The following is an 18,810-nucleotide window of genomic DNA, read 5'->3' on the forward strand; positions in this document are numbered from 1 at the left end:
TAATGCACAATTTCTGCAAGATCGAGTGATTTGGAAATTTATACCATATGGCCGTTTCACTTGCGCATCTGCTTATAAGCTTCTTAGGGATGGAGTAGCTGAAACTTCCTCGAGTCATATAGCTTGCAGTGGCATCTCTTGGAAAAATTCTTGGAATCTTAAAGAAATCACTTCTCAAATCCAAGTTTTCATATGCATTGTCTTAAAGGAATTTTACCTTTAAAAGCGTCCTTAGCCAAAATCTCTAAGAAAATTGACAGATCTTGTCCTTTGTGTCTTTCTGAGGAAGAGGATGCAGATCATGTATTCATCCATTGCCAAGTTGTAAGACCATTTTGGTTTAGTTCTTGCTTAGCCATGCACATGGAGGAAAAACCAGACTGGTCTCTTATCGATTGGATTTCATTTTGGTGGGAACAGAGTAGAGATAATCCAATGGATGATCTTTGTCTTTTCAGCAAATTTGCTATAATCCTCTGGCACTGTTGAAAAATTAGATGCAAGAAGGCAATAGAGAATAAAGATTTCAACCCAGTTAAAACTATTTCATTGGCCCATGCACATATTGAGGAGCTGACTTCACTAAAAAGGAGGGGGAGCATTCTTGCCTCTCAAAACAACCAAACAATCAGCAACCATTGTAGATGGTCTCCTCCCTCTCACCCATTCTTAAAGATTAATGTCGATGGTGCAAATACAGATTATTTTTCTGGGATTGGCATTATCTTGAAAGATCACACTGAAAGTTTCGCATATAGTAGAGCCAACTTTCAGAGTTGAGACTCCAAATGGCGAAGGAACTCCACCTCTCTCATATTCACATTGAAGGAGATGCACAAAAGATAACAGATATCCTGTTGAACGCCTCTCGAGATGCACAAAAGATAACAGATATCCTGTTGCAAGAATTTCACTATATTTTAATCTCCTCGATCCCTCATACAGGTAATAGGGCTGCCCATGTAATTGCAAAATTTGCTTGTCATGCCTATAAGACCACTACTTAGTCCTTACCTCCTTACTTTCTTATTCCTGTAAGAAGAAGATTTGGTGCAATTCAAAAGAAAAGAAAAACAACAGTTCAACCAACTTTAATATCCATTAGGGAAAAAACCATCACTCATTCTTTTTCCTCTGCTTTTCTTTCTCGATTTGGACAGTTAACAAGTTCTTTTTCCTTTTTTTTTTCTTCTTATTTGTCTAAGTTTAAGAATAATGCCTTCGTGGAATAATCGGTTCCCTTGAGAAAAAGGGAGTGTTTGGTTTCTACAAAAGGTGACTACGTCTGTGTTATTTTATCTCCACTATCAGTGGTTATTGATGAATTAACAATCGCCACATATTGCGTGCTCTGCTACTTTCGCTTTCATGATGACTACTTTATAAACCCATGCCCTAGAATTAAGGTTTACAGAGAGTCTGCCTACTTGATCCTGATCATGACTTTTCTTTGGGTACCCATTTTCCAAATTAAGTTACGGCTACATGTAAGCTTCCTTTTTTAATAAAGTAGAATTTTTTTATTGCCTCCCTCTCTCTCTCTTTCAAGAGATCATGATTTATGACATGACAAAGTAGAGTAATCCACTCTTACATGGCGAGTCCCCACAAGAATGAGTGGGGTGGGAATTATGGTTTACCTTTCCTTGGTTTCTAGCTATTTTTAGGCGACAACTGAGCTCTTCAATGTTGATCTTCATTATACGAAGAGGATTGGTGGAAGCAGTAGAGCGTGGAGATCACCTCTTATCTCATTCCTGGTAAGTGGTAAAGAAGGATCAAGATATGCACTTTAAGTCTTAAATTAACCATGTGGGTAATTTAATTCTAACTCAATAATTAAATAATCAACATTCTAGAACGCAAATCAGATTTGTATCAAAAGGGGTCCAATATAATGGAGAAAACATGCGTCTATAGTGTCAAGGCATGCCTGTAAAAATCTTCAATACTTAACAATTGAGATATGACCAAATCCATTGCTCTGGAGTCTGGACCTTCACATGTCAATGGTGTAATGAATTGGAATATGACTTTGAAGGGTATCGATATGATCTTTAACTTTAAGGCCTCGTTCTTTTTTTTTTTTTTTTTTTTTTATATTCGGGTGGGTAAGGATATCGATATCGATATGATCTTTAACTTTAATGAATTGGAGTAGCTGAAGGAAGTTTTCTGCCCTGGATCGACCACCACCAAAACTAAACTGCGCAAGCATCTTGTTGTTAGTGCAAGTATTGAGAATATGATACTAAAAATTAATCCCCACATTTGTTCTAAGAAGCGAATGGCAAATAGGCTATACCATAGAAAACTGTATGAGACCATGAAGCAACTAACGCAACAATCATGTATTTTGGGCTATGGTCCACAATATACTAATAGTACAAAAGAACTAGATGGTCCATTGGTTTGCTAATTGGGCTTTGGCCCACCTTGACAAAAGTCCTCAGACTGATGTAGCAATAATCAATTCCGTTGTTCATCTGCCTGAGTTGTGGATGAAGATGATTGGTACACGTATTTGTGTGTGTCTGTAATAGGCTTTTAAGTTCTGGAATTTAGATGACTTTTCCTCATAAACACTGATGAATGCCAGTAAATAAACTGTATCCGAATTAATATAATCGAAACCAATTATTGTACTTAACCATCATGGTTGATGGACGTGTTCCCCCTCCTTTCTTCTTCTCCTTCTTGCATGTGTTTTGGCTATTATGTTTATCTCGCTGTAAGAGGGGCAGAGATATAGTTGAAATTTTTCACAGTGAACTTTTGGTACGAAAACAGATGGAATGAAGAGCTCATAAATCCAAGCAAAAACAGTCTTAAGAAAAACAAAACAAGAGAATTTGAACATGTTTTTAAACAGCTCAACTGTTGAGTGTTGAATGAATGAAGTGGAGGTAAAAACTAAAATGGTAATTAAAGAGCCATTTCCATCGCATCTTGGATGGATTTTAAGCTTATCGATGGGTTCGTTTACTTGTTTTACGAGGTCGTCGTGTTTTAGTCTGTGATTTATCTCTGGACGTTCGTAACTTCTCTTTCCCCCACCCACCAACCCACATTCTTGAAATTACCCCCACCTTTTGCAGCACTGCTATCATAGCGCTGTGCTTGTTGGCCCAGACAAAACCGAGAGGTCCAGCTCTCTTCTGGTTTCCTTCTGGTGTCAAGGGCATCTTTGCAAGCTTAACCATCTCCACTGTGAATCATCGAGTTGGAGCCTTGGAGAGAGGTGCTTCAAACAGCCATTTTCGTGGCTCAACTGCGTTTCTTGTAAAAGGAGGCCTATGGGACGAAAAAGGCTTCCCCATTCTCTCCAATCCTGGTGGCAGCAGGATTTGATCCCAGGTCTCCGCCACACTACAACTAGTCAGAGGTCCTACCAATTACTACTTTGAAAAAATGGAAACATGACCCACTGACTAGAAAACAGTGCCAAGTTATTATATTCTTGAAACAGACACTCACCAGAAAAGCAAAGAATCAAATTAGTTCACTAAATTGAATAATGGTGAATCAATGTGCTTCACTGATCACTGTCGGATCCTTAAGCTGTAGCATATCACTGTCAGGAACTTTGGTGAAATGAAATAGCTGAGTCTCAAGAGTCAAGACTACTGGTATTGAGAAGATAAGTACATGATGAATAAATGATGGATGACCGACAGATGACATAACTACCCAACCCTAGAGACCTATGGACTTGAGAATTTCTTGTTGAAGTGTTTGAGAAGAGGAGATGAATTGATTAACAGATCATCCGGTCATGCTTTCAAAGATTCCCAGCGGCATCTCTATCTAACCTCATCATGCATGAGCGACTAAGCCCAACACTCCATGTACCCACTGTCTTTGTCATTCAAACGCGCAGAGGCACCACTTTGTCAAGAGAACATTGTTGATAGCTTCACGTGAACCCTGTAGAACAATAGTGATTCATCAATAGTACTGCTACGTGCAGAAGGGCAACCTGCTCCAATTCAATTGGTGGCTAACTTGGGAGATTCATAGACAGCTGATTGACCTAGCTAGTCAGATGAACTTGTTTACATCTCTTGACTTATACACACACAGAGACCATCAATGATCAATATACAAGGTAAACTGTAAATTATTTCAGGATTGGAAAGTTAAAAAAAAAAAGTTAAACCTAACTGAGCGACATGGACCATCTGAGCAAGAATCTTCCTATGCTGTTACCTTGAAAAGATAATTCTGCATCTGCCTGCAATATTGCTAGGCATGTGGAAAGAAGGGAATTTGATGGTCCCCAGGAAAATGTTAGCTTTATTTATTTAATTATTTGGGACGGGAGGGGAGACGCAATGTTATCATGTTATCTTCTTTCACTGCTTTTTCAACACAGTATAAGAACTTCGATAGAAGGGATGATCTGCAGCGGGATATATTCCCATTATTATTCATGCCTCCCATTCATTATAACCTAGGTATCAGATTGAACTTTGATAGTATCTCTCTTGGCAATCCCAGGCCCAGACGTTGAGAGAGGTGGTTTTTTTTTTTTATTTGGCTAATAATTAAAGGTCAACTCATAGGGGCTTTTTTTTATTTTTTTTATTTGGCTAATAACTGAACCGAATGACCTATAAATTTAGTTTCTTAGTGAATAAGGTTTGGATAACTTTTAATTTTGAGCTTTGGGCTGTGGAAAACAAATTTGAGTAAAAAAATGTTTTATAGTGTTTGGTAAGAGATACTTTTAAAAACATTATTGTCTAATGCCAAACCACCTTCAAGCCTCAAACCAAAAAAACTTAAAATGGGGCTATGAACTTTTGGGCTTTGCAAACTTAACCTAAAGCTCAGTTTGGAAGCAGTACAAATGCAAATATGTACAGTATAAATACATACAAAATAATACAAAATATAAAATTTTACACTTTACATATCTGCATTTGTACTCCTTCCAAACTCAGCCTAAGGTTCCTATCGTTGTTTTGTATTTTGTATGTCCATTACAATTATCAGCACCTATGTGATTAGGTTTTACCTACCCATAATCTTGTTTGGATGAACTATCAGGTACAAATGTTTTGTACCGCCTCTTTTCTCAGGTTATGTGAAACTCATTTTTAGAGTAAACATCCTTATCAAGTTTCTTGCTTAGGGGAGCCGTTTTCGCCTATGTGGTGCTTAATGGTGTAATAAATAAAAAAGAAATAACAATTGTTGCATTGCAATTTGTGCCCAATTCGTTCTCAGTATTTTTCACAAATTTAACAGCCATACAATACTACAAAATCAAATATCACGTAGCAAGGTGCCAACCAATTGGTTGATAAGGTCTCATGTTGGTCGTAACAGAGATGTAATCGAACCCCCGCCTGCACGAGTGATGGGGGGGTAAGTCATTAAGGAGGCAATGAGCCTGATGGCTAAAGCTGAAGTTATATTAATTACAAATTTATTATACCCATGAATATATTAACCTTTAATTATTTTATCCACTAAAATACAAAGCAATAAATCATTCAATTCAGCTATTTCAGCCATCATCAAACAGCCCCAAAGAATATGAGAACAGCACAAGATTTGCCAAATTTTGGATCCATATCCAGTCTACCCCTCCCAATACTCCATATAGCGGATAGCCCTTTTCTATGGACAGGTCAAAAAGGCTGGAGGAGTTGGCCCTTTTTCTATGTACAGCAGTACAGGTCAAAAGGCCGGAACAGTTTGGGCCTGTTCTAGATGAAGTCAACTTAGGTGGGAGAATTTGGACGGGCTCCCCGCAGAGTGCGCCCCACACGTGCCCTACAGCCCATCCGAACTCCAACTCTCCAAGTAAGACTGCTCAAAATCCTGCTCAGATTCGTTGAGAGGGACGCCTGGAGAATCCGATGTTCTAGCAGATTTTTGTAGCAAATGATGGGATTCGCAAATAGGGATTTGCTCAAATGCAGCTGAATGTCATTGTAGATCTCTGTGGCTTCTCTTGTCCTTCTGAATCGTCTAGTAGAGCTTTCAGTCTCCTTCAAATGTAAACACTGTCCGAGAATAGATCTCTAAAACTTACATAAATGGCAATGGATCCTGTGAAAATGAACATATATGTTGTTTTATGACTCAGACAGGAATTACCTCTAGTTAATAAACAGTTCTCTTCACAATTTCAGAAGCTAGTGGCTATTGGCAACTAATTCTCCAAATCTCCAATGTAGAATTCATCAACCATGTCAAAGACCCAAGTAGCATGCTGTGGCCTGCAACAAAACAAAGATTGCTGAAGCATAGAAGAACTTTGCCACAATAAATACAGAATAGAAAGTCATCATTACAAATAGAATAAATGATTCGAACAAAAGTTCCAGATGCTTGCAACAAAATAAAAATTCCAATATCAGCTAATTATCTGATAATAAGAAACAAAGCAAATTTGACATAAAAGATATGCATACCCATAAAACCCTTCAGTTGAATCATCCCCAGCATGTGCTAGTATTGCATCCCCCCTGGATGTTCTTCCACATATGGAGTAACATCATACACCTACAGTAACAAGTAACATGCTGTTAGGTTTAATAGCTTTATGTTTTACAGAAAGTATTGACCTCGGGAGTAGAACAAAACCTTAGATTTTATGATGATCCAGCAATCAGTCTTGTTGTTGTGTGAAGAGACTTTAGCTCTTGTGTAGAATTTAGATTCCTGGAGCAAAGAAGGAATATGGAAAGAAATGGGCCTTATTACATAATCAATTTCCGCTTACATGAATACCACAACACATAATAACATCATGGGAAAGAAAAATTATGGGATCAAAGAATAAATGGCTGCCATTTTCCACATAGTATTTATCCATCAAATAATATAGAAGCTGATGCAATCTAAAAAAAAAAATTGAAAGAAGGATGAGAAAATACAGCACATGATTTTCGACACATGAAAATAAATAAGCACAAGCATAGAAAATACAGAAGCCCCCATCATCAAGTCCAATCCTATTCTTGTTGTTAAAAGAAGATAGGTAAAAAAAATAAAAAAAGGGAAAAATGGAAATCCCACATCATACAAATGCCCCTGGGACTGGAGCTCCACCTACAAAGTTTGATCTCCCAACACCTTACCAAACAAGTGCACAGGCCCGATTGTTTGCAGCTCTAGATCATAGAAGCTAATGCCTCTGTACTTCCCTCAGTATTCCATGCACATACTGGTATGGCTATCTCATGTAATATGCTTATACCATGTTTCTACATATAGCTTTTGAAGCTAAATGTCATTTCTCAACTCTCACTCCACATATTTTTAAGTGTTAGAGTTATAGAATATACCTATAAGTGTCCCTGCAGTATTTGGTGTCCTGTCCAGTACGTATCCATTACTGTATCAGGTACATATTGTGTCCGACACAGGTACACTAGGCGTGTACTGGTATCCAGGTATCATGGCAATGAACTGCTCTAAGAATATAAGAGACTGAGTAAGGTGAGAAGGTCCAAAGGAGATTTCTGCAATCAATGATAATTGAGTGAGCATGCCATGGTGGATCAAAATGATAAACTGACAAAAGCTGAACCATCTTCAATACATAGATGCTCAGCATTGAAAGAAGGGTTTCCTGAATAGCTCAAAGAATAGACAAAAATCATTCTTAAAGAAAATTCCTATACCTGAAGTTCCAGGTTACCAAGGGAACAGGCCATCAAAGTAGATAGTATTCAGGCTCTGCTCCTCAAGCTAAGGTTATTGATAATCTTAACAACACCTAGCTTCCAATTTGCTATCAAGTATTCAACATCAATTTATGGTTGAAATTTAAGTTTAAGATATAGAACATAAGCTGTAAAAGGGTACCAGATAAATTACTGAAGTGAGGAAGGCATAGACCTCGATTACTTACATTACAGTTAATAGAGAAGTGACAATGTCTATAAATAGATAAATCACATCTAATTTTCATTTTCCCCAATTACCATGCCCCTGTGTCATTGCCAGCACAAATTTCTAACAGCTCATTTATCTTATATTGTATTTTCTATTATCTGCCATTGTTTGGTGTAATGGTAAAGTCTTGAGCAGACAAGTGTGAGAACATGGGTAAAAATCTGAGACCAGCCACTTTTACTGAAAAAGCCAAAATGTTAGCTTCATATCTACTCTACCTCTCCCAAGACCCCAGATAGCTGGAACCAACATTGGGGAATGGCCTTTTTTTGTATTTTCTCAGCTATATAATATTTGAGAAGAAGTGATTTTCCATCATGTTCATTCTCCATAATGAAATGAAAACTAATTATTATCTCTATCATCCAAACCTTCTTTGGATATAGACAGCTTCTCCAACTAGGCAGCTCAGAGAAATAAAGTACAGAGCTCATCTCTTACCAATTCTGACCTTTTTATCCCAGAAGCTATTAAACAAGCAACAGAGCAACTGGACATGCAGAGCTCAGGTACCATGATTGATAAATTTATTGTGCAGTATTATCCCTTTTGGAGATTAATACATTACTCTTTATCAACAACAACAACAAGGATTAAACCAAGGATCAACTTTTATTTTCCCATTTGAAATCCATCAACAGTAAAGATGATGAGACAACTTTAAGACTTGGCTATAGTTCATCCCCTACATCATTTCTAAGCAATAGAAGCTCACTTACCTAAGCAGTCCCAGAAAGGCAATGTTCCACTTGCCTGACACCAGACAAATTAAGAAGGTAGAGAAACTGTCCACTAAGAGATTGATGCCAAAAGATGCTCCTCTAGAAATTCTCCCATGGTATCCATCTAAAAGGTGAACCTTCTTTGCTAGCAGAAGGCCACTCACTTATTTACCCATATAGCATGATTTCCATTCATGCAGGAAGATGAAGACTTAATTATAAGAATTTACATCCAACTTGAATTTTTTCCTCCTAACATTTGAATAAGATATAATGACAGCATAATTTCTGGAAATTGAAGACCCAAGTGCTAGAATTTAGATCCAACATCAGTTTTTCTTCATGGAACTTATATAAGTAGGATGGTTTGATCTTTCTTGTGTAGAAAAGTAGAAGAACAAGTAACAATAGGAAACGTTGATATGAACACTTAAGCATTAAACAGATTGGAATGCAAGTTTAGCATGAGAGAGAGAGAGATGAAGGAGGTGTTTTCAATTTTGATTTACTTTTCAGATGGTGGAAGGGGAGTGGAAATGGGGACTTACAAATGTGTATGGGCCAAATGAAGAAGGGGCAAGGGCAGAATTTTGGGAGGAAGTGGGTGGGGTAAGGCAGGATTGGGGGGTCCTTGGTGTTTTGGGGAGAGACTTCAACTTGGTAAGAAGGTTGGGGGAGGTGAAGGGGGGGGAGGATGAGAGAGAAAGTCTAGGGATGAGAAGGTTTGGTGAATTCGTAAGGAGGAATGGTCTAATTGATCCTCCTTTGAGTGGCTGTAGATTTACCTAGTCAAATGGGAAATGCCCACCTATTTTAAGAAGATTGGACAGGTTTCTTTATTCAGGAGACTGGGAAGAACATGTTGGTGGCATGGTGCAAGAAACTTTGTCATTCTTTATGTAAGACCATAAGCCGATTGTGCTTAGGTAATTTTAGGTGATTTCTGGCCCAAAACATTTTAAGTTTGAAAACATGTAGCTTGATCATCCAAAAATTTCAGGAGTGGGTGGAAGAAAAGTGGGGTGGGTTGCAAGTAGAGGGGTCTGCTGGATTTAGGTTGGTCAGGAAGTTGCAACTGATGGAGGAGATCAAGGTTTGGAGCAAAAATGTTTTTGGGGATGTGGAGAACAGGAAGATGGAGATTCTAGAAAAGATGGCTCTTTTGGACAGATTGGAGGAGGAAGGAACAGTTACTAGGGAGGAAAAGATGGAAAGAGAAGGTCTGGAAACTGAATTGAAGAGGCTAATTCTTAGAGAAGAGGAGCATTGGAGACAAAAGTCAAGTGTCATGGCAGAAAGAAGGCAACAAAAACACGACCTTCTTTCAGGCCTATGCGAATGCTAGAAGAATGAGGAACCTGATTTCAAAAATTCAGGTGGATGAATAAGTGGTGGAGACATGGAATGAAATTCAGAAGAGAGTGGTAGGATACTACAAGAACTTATATACCTCGAGAGCAAGGAATTGGATGTCCCTTGAGGAGCTGGTGCTTGAGAAGCTAATTGAATTTTCAGCAAATTGGATAGAAAGCGAGTTTGAGATGGAGGAAACTAAGGAGGCATTAAAACATATAATGGGGATAAGACCCCAGGTCCAGATGGCTTTAAGTTTTCTTTTATTAAGGTTTGCTGGAATATGTTGGAAGGAGAGTTTGACCTGATGTTTAAGGAGTTCCACAGGGAGAGTTTGACCTGATGTTTAAGGAGTTCCACAGGAGAGTTGACCTGATGTTTATTGAGTTTCTTTTAAGTTTTCTTTTATTACAGTTGATTTTACACAATCTCTCTTTCCTAGATTCTAATCTTGGTGTGTTGATTTTACAAAGCTATTGACCAATATTACAAAATTTTGCATCTAGTAATGATCCAAAGTCCTTTTTCTAGGTCATGGATTTTAATTCTTATTTATCCATATATTAACATATTCAAAGAAACAAAAGATCTCTCAAATAGAACTTTGAGGGACTTAAAGCAAACTAAATGGAGCATTTCCCGAAACTCATTTAAAGAAGCACATCATGATAGAAGATGTTCCCAATTAAGAGAATGTCACATGGAGCAAAATTTAAAGAAGCACATCATTATAGAAGATGTTCCCAATTAAGAGAATGTCACATGGAGCAAAATCTTGTATAGTGTATACCTTGTTGTTAAGAATCGGCTTTACAACCTTTGCTTTACCTGCATGGAGCAGATCAATAATGATTAAAAACATGAGGACGACATGGAGTCTCTGTGTGTGTGTGTATGTCTGATGTCTACTCAAAAGATCGACAACGATTACCAGGTTTAGGGGCTCGTGAAGTTCCCAATAAGACACCCAAAACCAATGTCAACAACTATCACCATCTCTTGATTTTGTTCCCAGTGTTGATTGTACAGAAACAGAATTGTACAATAATCGTCCTAAAATTAAGCAAGTAGACAATTAAAGAGTATTAAGGTCTAATTTTATTATTTCACGTAATGCTGCGATTAATTAACTTCAAGTACTTCGATTCCACATTGAAGGAAACTCTTAAATGATCAGAAATGTTTCGTAGAAAGAGAAAATTAATGCCTGCTGATTCTTGGTGTATAGAAAATACAAGGGCAAAACTTGGTTTCTAGTAGAACTACGTGGAAATGCAGGGAAAGGAAAACAGCGAAGCTGAGGAGATGTTCACCTGCAAAATCATGAACTAGTTTTCCGGTGACAGCACCAAACAGAGGATTCGGCTGAAAATCACTTAAAGCAGCAGAGAAGTAGCCGGAAACCTGATCGAAAAACAATGAGCCAGAAGCTCGAAATAAGATGCTACCAATCTATGTCACACAACTCACGACTCACACAGAACTAGAAAGGGGAAGGAGCAGACGTCAGGAGACAGTCACGTCATGTGATCGGAATCAGAATCCGAAGCTTCGATCACCATTTACTTAAAAGCGAGATATTCCCAATGCAAGGTTGCAAAGGCTGTTAAAAGACGGTGTGGACACAGATTTATCGTGATGGAAGTCGATCTCGTTACAGTCCAACGTCCACATCTTCAGTTCACATCAGCCGCCCCACAGCACGATGCACATCTTGAGTCCACATCCACATTTTGAGTTCACATCTCGTTGCAGGCCTATACACGGCGGGTATGTGCTCTGGGGCGTTGTGGGGGCGGAGATGTGATCTCCCACATTTTCTGGCTCTGATAGGCTGTAAAGTCTTTTTAAAAACGAGATGAGCTTCGGGACAAATTTGTACCTATTCTGTTCTAACAGTTTTTTGCAACATTGTATTAAAAATAGGGGTTGAATTTGGGTCTAACCTGATTCAAGCTAAGCTTTTTATACAGATTGGGTTGAGATCACATCTCCACCCCATAGCACATCTCTGCCATATATTGGGAACATCTCCCAATGATGACATCATCAGGACTGGTATTATCATCAGGAGATGTTTTCAATACATGGCAGGGACGTGCTGTGGGGATAGATGTGAACTTGATTGGGTTTGAGTTTATGATCATGAGGTTAGTCTAGCCAGAAAATTTTGGGGTTTTTATGGTTCAGTCCACCCCTAAGTGGAGCTACTAGTAGATTAGGGATGGGCTGAATCCTACCCGTGGATTGATGCCAAATTTAAGGACAGGATGTGATTTATAGGGGGGCCTACTAATAGACTAGGAGGGGGCAGCAAATTAGATTTTTGAGGGGGATTGCAGTCCAAAAATCTAACAAGGGTATATTAAAAAGATCCATGTACTATAGGTTTAGTAACAAATACCCTCCTGAATTTTCATTTGCGACAAAGACCCCATTCATTTGAGTTCCATCGGTTAACTTTGAAAAATATTTACATCCAATTGTTTAAAAATTTTCATGTACCTTGGGCCTAATGCCACTTTGGTCCCCAAACTTTAAAATGCAACAATTTAATACTTGAATTTTCAAAACGTGCCAATTTAGTACCTACCATTAATCAGCCAATTCACTAGTCATTAGTGGCATTTGAAAAGACACAAATGCCCTTCAAGCATCGTCTTATTTTCTTTACCAACCATCCAAGTGTTGATAAAAAACAAACAATCCTAAATCCTTGCCTCTTCTGTTCAAGAAAGTTGGGATCACATCTCAGTGGGTATTTTGGTGATTCCAACTTTCTTGAATAGAAGAGGCAAGGATTTACAAATGTTAATTTTTATCACATCTCAATGAATATTTTTTTTCGTCAACATTTGGATGGTTGATAAAGAAAAATAGATGACACTTGAAGGGCATTTGTATCTTTTCAAATGCCACTTAACGGTTGGTTAATGGTAGGAACTAGATTGGCATGTTTTGAAAGTTCGAATACTGGATTGTCATGCTTTAAAGTTCGGGGACCAAAGTGGCACTAGGCCCAAAGTTCAGGGTACTAACCGAGAATTTCTGTATTTATTTGAATGATTTATGATTTGATTAGTTTTCTAAATATAACATTGAAGTCCTCTTAGTTGCTTTTGTAGATCTTTGCAAAATTTTGGCTGGATTCAGTATTCAAATGAAATGGTAGAGGTTTATTTCATGTAAATTTATGGTTTTGTTTGTTTTTTCTTGATTTATTGGAGAAAAGAGAGGATAAGTTTTATATTTTAAGATGAAAAGAGGCATCCATGTTAGTAAAATGAATCACGAATTAAATAAATAAATAAAAAAAAATATATATATATATATATATAAATGATTATTGTTATTTTAGCTGTTTGGTTTGAAGAAAATGGATGTATTTTTCCTCCATTAGGATTTAAGAGAAAAAGGATAAAGAAAAGAAAATAAGAAAAGTAAAAATGGGCATTTTAGTAATTTAATGCATTTCATCATCTAATTAGGGGTATTTGTTGCAAAGTGAAGGAGATTTTTGTAATTTAACCTAAAAAAGCGAAGGATTGATAAGATAAGTGATAAAAATAAGAAAAGAAAGGTAAAAATGGGATCAAAATCCAGAGGCATTTTAGGAATTATATGTTTTCTATTTCCTAGTCGGTTGTACCAAAAGATGGTTCCCTTCTTTTAAGGTCAATTGTACTTTTAACATTTCCCTTAAGCTTCATTATTTGGGTTTGAGCCTTCCCCTCTCTTCACTCAGACACAAACACAAGTCCACTGCTACGTTGTAACTCATCCCACAGGATCATAGAACATGTTCCGAGTCTCAATTCCAACATGGTTATGATTTGTTGGTGATGGAGCGTGATCTGGCTGGTCTTATCTGTCCGCTATCTTGCTTTCGAACGAGGTAGCAGGGATCCTGAAACGGGAGAGATGGGAAAGCTCCGGGGGGGACCCGGTGTAGAGGCTCCGAAGCTCAAGTTAGAATCTTTCAAAAGCAAGGTAATACCAGATAGCGCAAAGTTTTTGCATACCTCTCTTATCGGGGGGCAGGGGGCTCTTATAGTCACTTCACGTACTCGTCCCGAGGCCCTTGTCAGATCGGGTATGATTACTCTGGCGCTTGTCAACTCGGCTGTCGTCCCTTCTGCTGAGACAGAACCGTCACTGCCTAACCGTCTAACTGGAGATGGCGGCGTCAGTGGCGGTGGCAGGTGGCCGTTTAGAGTGCTGCTGCCAAAACGTCACATCCCAAGTCAGTCAGGCGTGGCGCCCTCGGGCACGGAATTCCCTGGTGCCAGGCATGGTACGACTTGTTTGGCTTTGGTGCCTAGAAGATGATGCGAAGTGCTGAGCGAGGTGGTCTTGAGCTCGGAGGTATCCTGAACTATAACAAGGTGGGTCAGTTCGGCGAAGTGTGTCCCGAGCTGTTACAAGGTGGCAGTTCGACGAAGTCTACCCCGAGCTGTTACAAGGTGGCAGTTCGGCGAAGTCTACCCCGAGCTGTTACAAGGTGGTAGTTCGACGAAGTCTATCCCAAGCTGTTACAAGGTGGCAGTTCAGCGAAGTCTATCCCGAGCTGTTACAAGGCGGTCAGTTCGGCGAAGTCTACCCCGAGCTGTTACAAGGTAGTTCGGCGAAGTCTATCCTGAGCTGTTACAAGGCGGTCAGTTCGGCAAAGTCTACCCCGAGCTGTTACAAGGTGGCAGTTCGGCGAAGTCTATCCCGAGCTGTTACAAGGCACAGTTGGGCGAAGTCTACCCCGAGCTGTTACAAGGTGGGTTAGTTCGGCGGAGTGTGCCCTTGTTGCCGCCTAGGCTTGACCCCTTTTGCCGAGCTGTCGTTTCTACCACATGTCTCATAATAAAGAGTTCGGGCCAAATTTTCCTTTATCAGTTGGTATTCTACATAATCTCCAGATTGCTTGGAAAAATAGATTCATTCAAATAATCGAGACATGATGGAATGTTTGTTGACTAATCTATCCTTGAGTCAGCATCCAATTTTTCTCACTAACAATGGCATTGGGAATATATCCAAGTCATTGATATCTTCTTTTTCTTTTATATTTTTAGTGCATATAAATATAAATAAAAAGACAGTTTCATCAGTTGGTTCATTTTCTTGCCTTTTCTGCATGTAAACTCCAAGTGATGATCAGTTATACTTCGGTCAGGCAGTCATGTATAAAGCTTCTTTATGATAGCAGCTGTGTGTTTTTTCTTTGTTTGCCAACAAAAAAGATGAGATTTAAAAAAAAAATCTTGTTATAACATCAGACAAAAAAAAAGGTAAAAAAACTTCTAAATGGAGGGCTTCGATACACTACACAAGATTGTTTCTTGCTACCAACATATATCTAAATATTGCTAGAACGCCACTACTAAAGCTCATATCACACCATTATCTTTGAATTCGGATTAGCTGAACGTTTTGACTGTTTAATGATCTGTGAAACCAATAATAAAGTTCTACGTCAGTATTAAATTTCTAGGCCCTATTATAAAAAATATGGCTCCATTAAAGCGTTCAGCAAATTTTTGCTCCCCCAGAAAAGCTTATAGCTGTACCTAAGCACAAGATTCAAAACAGCCAAGGATATCTCCTTACTGTCATTCTGTGTCAACCCCCTTTTTTTTGGGTAGAGCTGTAGAGGAGTTAGAAATTGGCTTGTTGAAAGTAAAACTGTATGTTGCATAAATATGCCAGTAAGTATTATAAATTATAGGGAAATTGTCTAAAATTCATCATGAGTTTTCAACATTTCTCTTAAACTCACCACAACTTTTCAAAATATCTAAAACTCACCATGTTAGTAAGTTTTTATTTTTCAAAACTCACATTCCGTTAGTGCACTGTTAATGCTTCTTAACAGAAGTGTCCATGTCAGTATAAATAACAATTTTCATGACCAAATTACCCTTGAATGGTGAGTTAGAGGAGAATGGTCTTTTCAATTTTCAATTTTCTTGTTTTTTTCTTTTTTCTTTTTTGGTTTTTGTATAATTTCAGCTTTTTTTACATTTTCTATTTTCTACAATCTATAAATTTTCCTATAATTTTTGTTATTTATTTGTAATTTCTATGTTTTACTATAATTTTTGGTGTTTGTTCTACAATTTGTATTTTCTGATTTTGCTTTTCAATTTCTATGGTTTCTATAATTTGAAAATAATTTTTTTATTTTGTTTGCAATTTCTAATTTTTTTTTATATTTTTTGTAATTTCTATGTTTTATGTATTTTATATTTGAAAATTATTTTTTGAACCTTTTCCTTTTTCATGTCTAAATATTAAAATGGTAATATATTAACACCCGTTAATTTATTTTGTATATATTTTATATTTTTCTATGAAGGTCAAAATGATAATTTATTAACACCCATTAGTCTGTTTAATGTCAAGTTAGTGACATGGTGAGTTTTAGACATTTTGAAAAGTTGTGGTGAGTTTAAGAGAAATGCTGAAAACTCATTGTGAGTTTTAGACAATTTCCCTAAACTATAACGTTTATTGTTTTAAGCTTGTTTATGTAGAAATATTTTTAAAAGATTTATCTGAAACCATTTTCTATTTATCCTTTTTATTTGAATGGATCTAGTGATTGAACCGGATGGCCAGACCATTTGACATGTGACCCAAAGACCAAAATGATTTAGGGAGAATGACCGATACCTCCAGTGTCAGAATTTGTAGGTTGAATGTACGGTCAGGGTAGGTGCCAGCTCGTAATTGATGCCAATTCATGGGTGGGCGTGGGTGCATAGAGTGTGGGTATCGGTCAATTTAAATGTTTATAGCCCTGCAGTGTAAATCAGAAATCTGGGACAAATCCATACTTTTTCGAATAATTTATTATTAGTCTTTTGCCTCCAGAAATCTATAATCTAAAGTGGTAAAACACTGTTTTTTTTTTATTCCAAATTTTCTTGAACCTGTGCTCAGTCCATCTCGAAAAATGTTTGTTTGAATGGTGGTATATTTGTAATACAATGAGTGAACGAGGTGCCAGAAAGAAATGGTAAAATAGATTTTTAAAAAGTTGTCACCAAAGCGCACTTTGTTTGCCTAAAACTAATGGCATGTCGGTGGAGGGAATGGAATCAAATCAGTAATTCCAGCTCCAAACTACAACTCTAGAAGGCAAGGGGGTGAGTAAATTAAAAAGAAAACCTGGAGGGAAAGGAGGTGTTAAATAATTTATCCTTTTAGAAATTTGTGAGACTACTGTGCTATTGCCAGAACTCTTTATCCCAGACTCAGAACGACAACTAAATTCTGCATATTCGATGAACCTCTCTCTCATTCTCTCTCTCTCTGAAATTGAACAAGCTAGGGATATACTCATCCCGTTCCCAGAATGTAGGGTGGCAATAACAGAACGGAGTAGTACTAGTACCAATAACAGAACGGAGTTCAATTCAGGGAGGTGAAACCGGACGGGATGTATTTGGACAACTGGACGGACTTGAATACACCTTAACCTGACCGGACAAGTGACAAGTAGGCAGAAGAACGTACGGGTGGGACGTTGTCAGCACAGCACTCAGGAATTACTGTTGCAAAGGAAAATTTAGAAATTAGCTACACAACAGAAAAGAGATAAACATCCCACTCCAACTCCAATTTGGATACAGTAATTAAACAAGTTGTAACCCATGGAACCTTATCAGTTGTCACGGTTTAAATGAATAAATAATAATAATAATCCACCTGATACTTGATTCAAATCCATACATTACCAATTATGATTTATGACCAACTCCAATTAAACAGAGTCCTCTCAATTCAATTGAATATTTCCCACACCCAAGTAGAAGTAGGGTCTTCCTGCTCGTTGCATGATTGGAATCATTGGATTAGGTTAATTATTGACATTCCTTGTTATAATCCTTCATGGTTGGCAACCATAGATTAAAAGAAAATAATTAAGGCATTGAACTGATCAGGAAAGACAATAAAACAAGGGAATGATGATCCCGTTCCGTTTAAGATAGCAACATTGCTTCGGAGGTGATGGAGTGCGATCCGGCTGGTTTTATCTGTCCGCTGCCTTATTTCCGAACGGGGAAGCAGGGAACCTAAAACGGAGGAGATGGGAAACCTCCGGGGGAAACCCGGTGTAGAGGTTCCGAAGTTCAAGTTAGAATCCTTCAAAAGCAAGGTAATACCAGATAGCGCAAAGTTTGCATACCTCCGTTGTCGGGGGGCAGGGGGCTCTTATAGTCACTTCGTGTACTCATCCCGAGGCCCTTGTCAGATCGGGTATGATTACCCTTGTGCTTGCCAATTCAGCCATCGTCCTTTCTGCTGAGACAGAACCGTCACTGCCTAACCGTCTAACTGGAGATGGCGGCGTCAGTGGCGGTGGCAGGTGGCCGTTTAGAGTGCTGCTGCCAAATGTCAGATCCTAAGTCAGTCAGGCGTGGCGCCCTTGGGCACGGACTTCCCTAGTGTCAGGCATGGTACGACTTATTTGGCTTTGGTGCCCAGAAGATGATGCGAAGTGCTGAGCGAAGCGGTTTTGAGCTCGGAGGTATCTATAGGGCAGGTCAGTTTCGGCGAGGTGTATCCCGAACTGTTACAAGGTGGGTCAGTTCGGCGAAGTGTATCCCGAGCTGTTACAAGGTGGTAGTTCGACGAAGTCTATCCCGAGATGTTACAAGGTGGCAGTTCGGCGAAGTGTATCCCGAGCTGTTACAAGGTGGCAGTTCGGCGAAGTCTATCCCGAGCTGTTACAAGGTGGGTCAGTTCGGCGAAGTGTGTCCCCTTGTTCCTGCCTAAGCTTGGCCCCTTTTGCCGAGCTGTCGTTTCTGCCATGTGTCACATA

General features: G+C 38.5%; 1 pseudogene across 1 annotated transcript; it reads right to left on the reverse strand.

Moving 5' to 3' along the window:
* Positions 1–5,399: 5,399 nt before the first annotated feature.
* On the reverse strand, positions 5,400–18,279 carry LOC148842508 (cytochrome B5-like protein; annotated as a pseudogene). Its single transcript, XR_016103278.1, has 7 exons — positions 18,256–18,279; positions 11,306–11,444; positions 10,783–10,820; positions 6,601–6,678; positions 6,429–6,519; positions 6,112–6,233; positions 5,400–6,017 (listed from the first exon to the last, which is right to left on the reverse strand). The product of XR_016103278.1 is annotated as a cytochrome B5-like protein (transcript).
* Positions 18,280–18,810: the final 531 nt, after the last annotated feature.

Source organism: Nelumbo lutea, chromosome 8, assembly GCF_056320005.1.
Source record: "Nelumbo lutea isolate HS-2025 chromosome 8, American lotus-T2T, whole genome shotgun sequence".
NCBI classification, from domain to species: Eukaryota; Viridiplantae; Streptophyta; class Magnoliopsida; order Proteales; family Nelumbonaceae; genus Nelumbo; species Nelumbo lutea.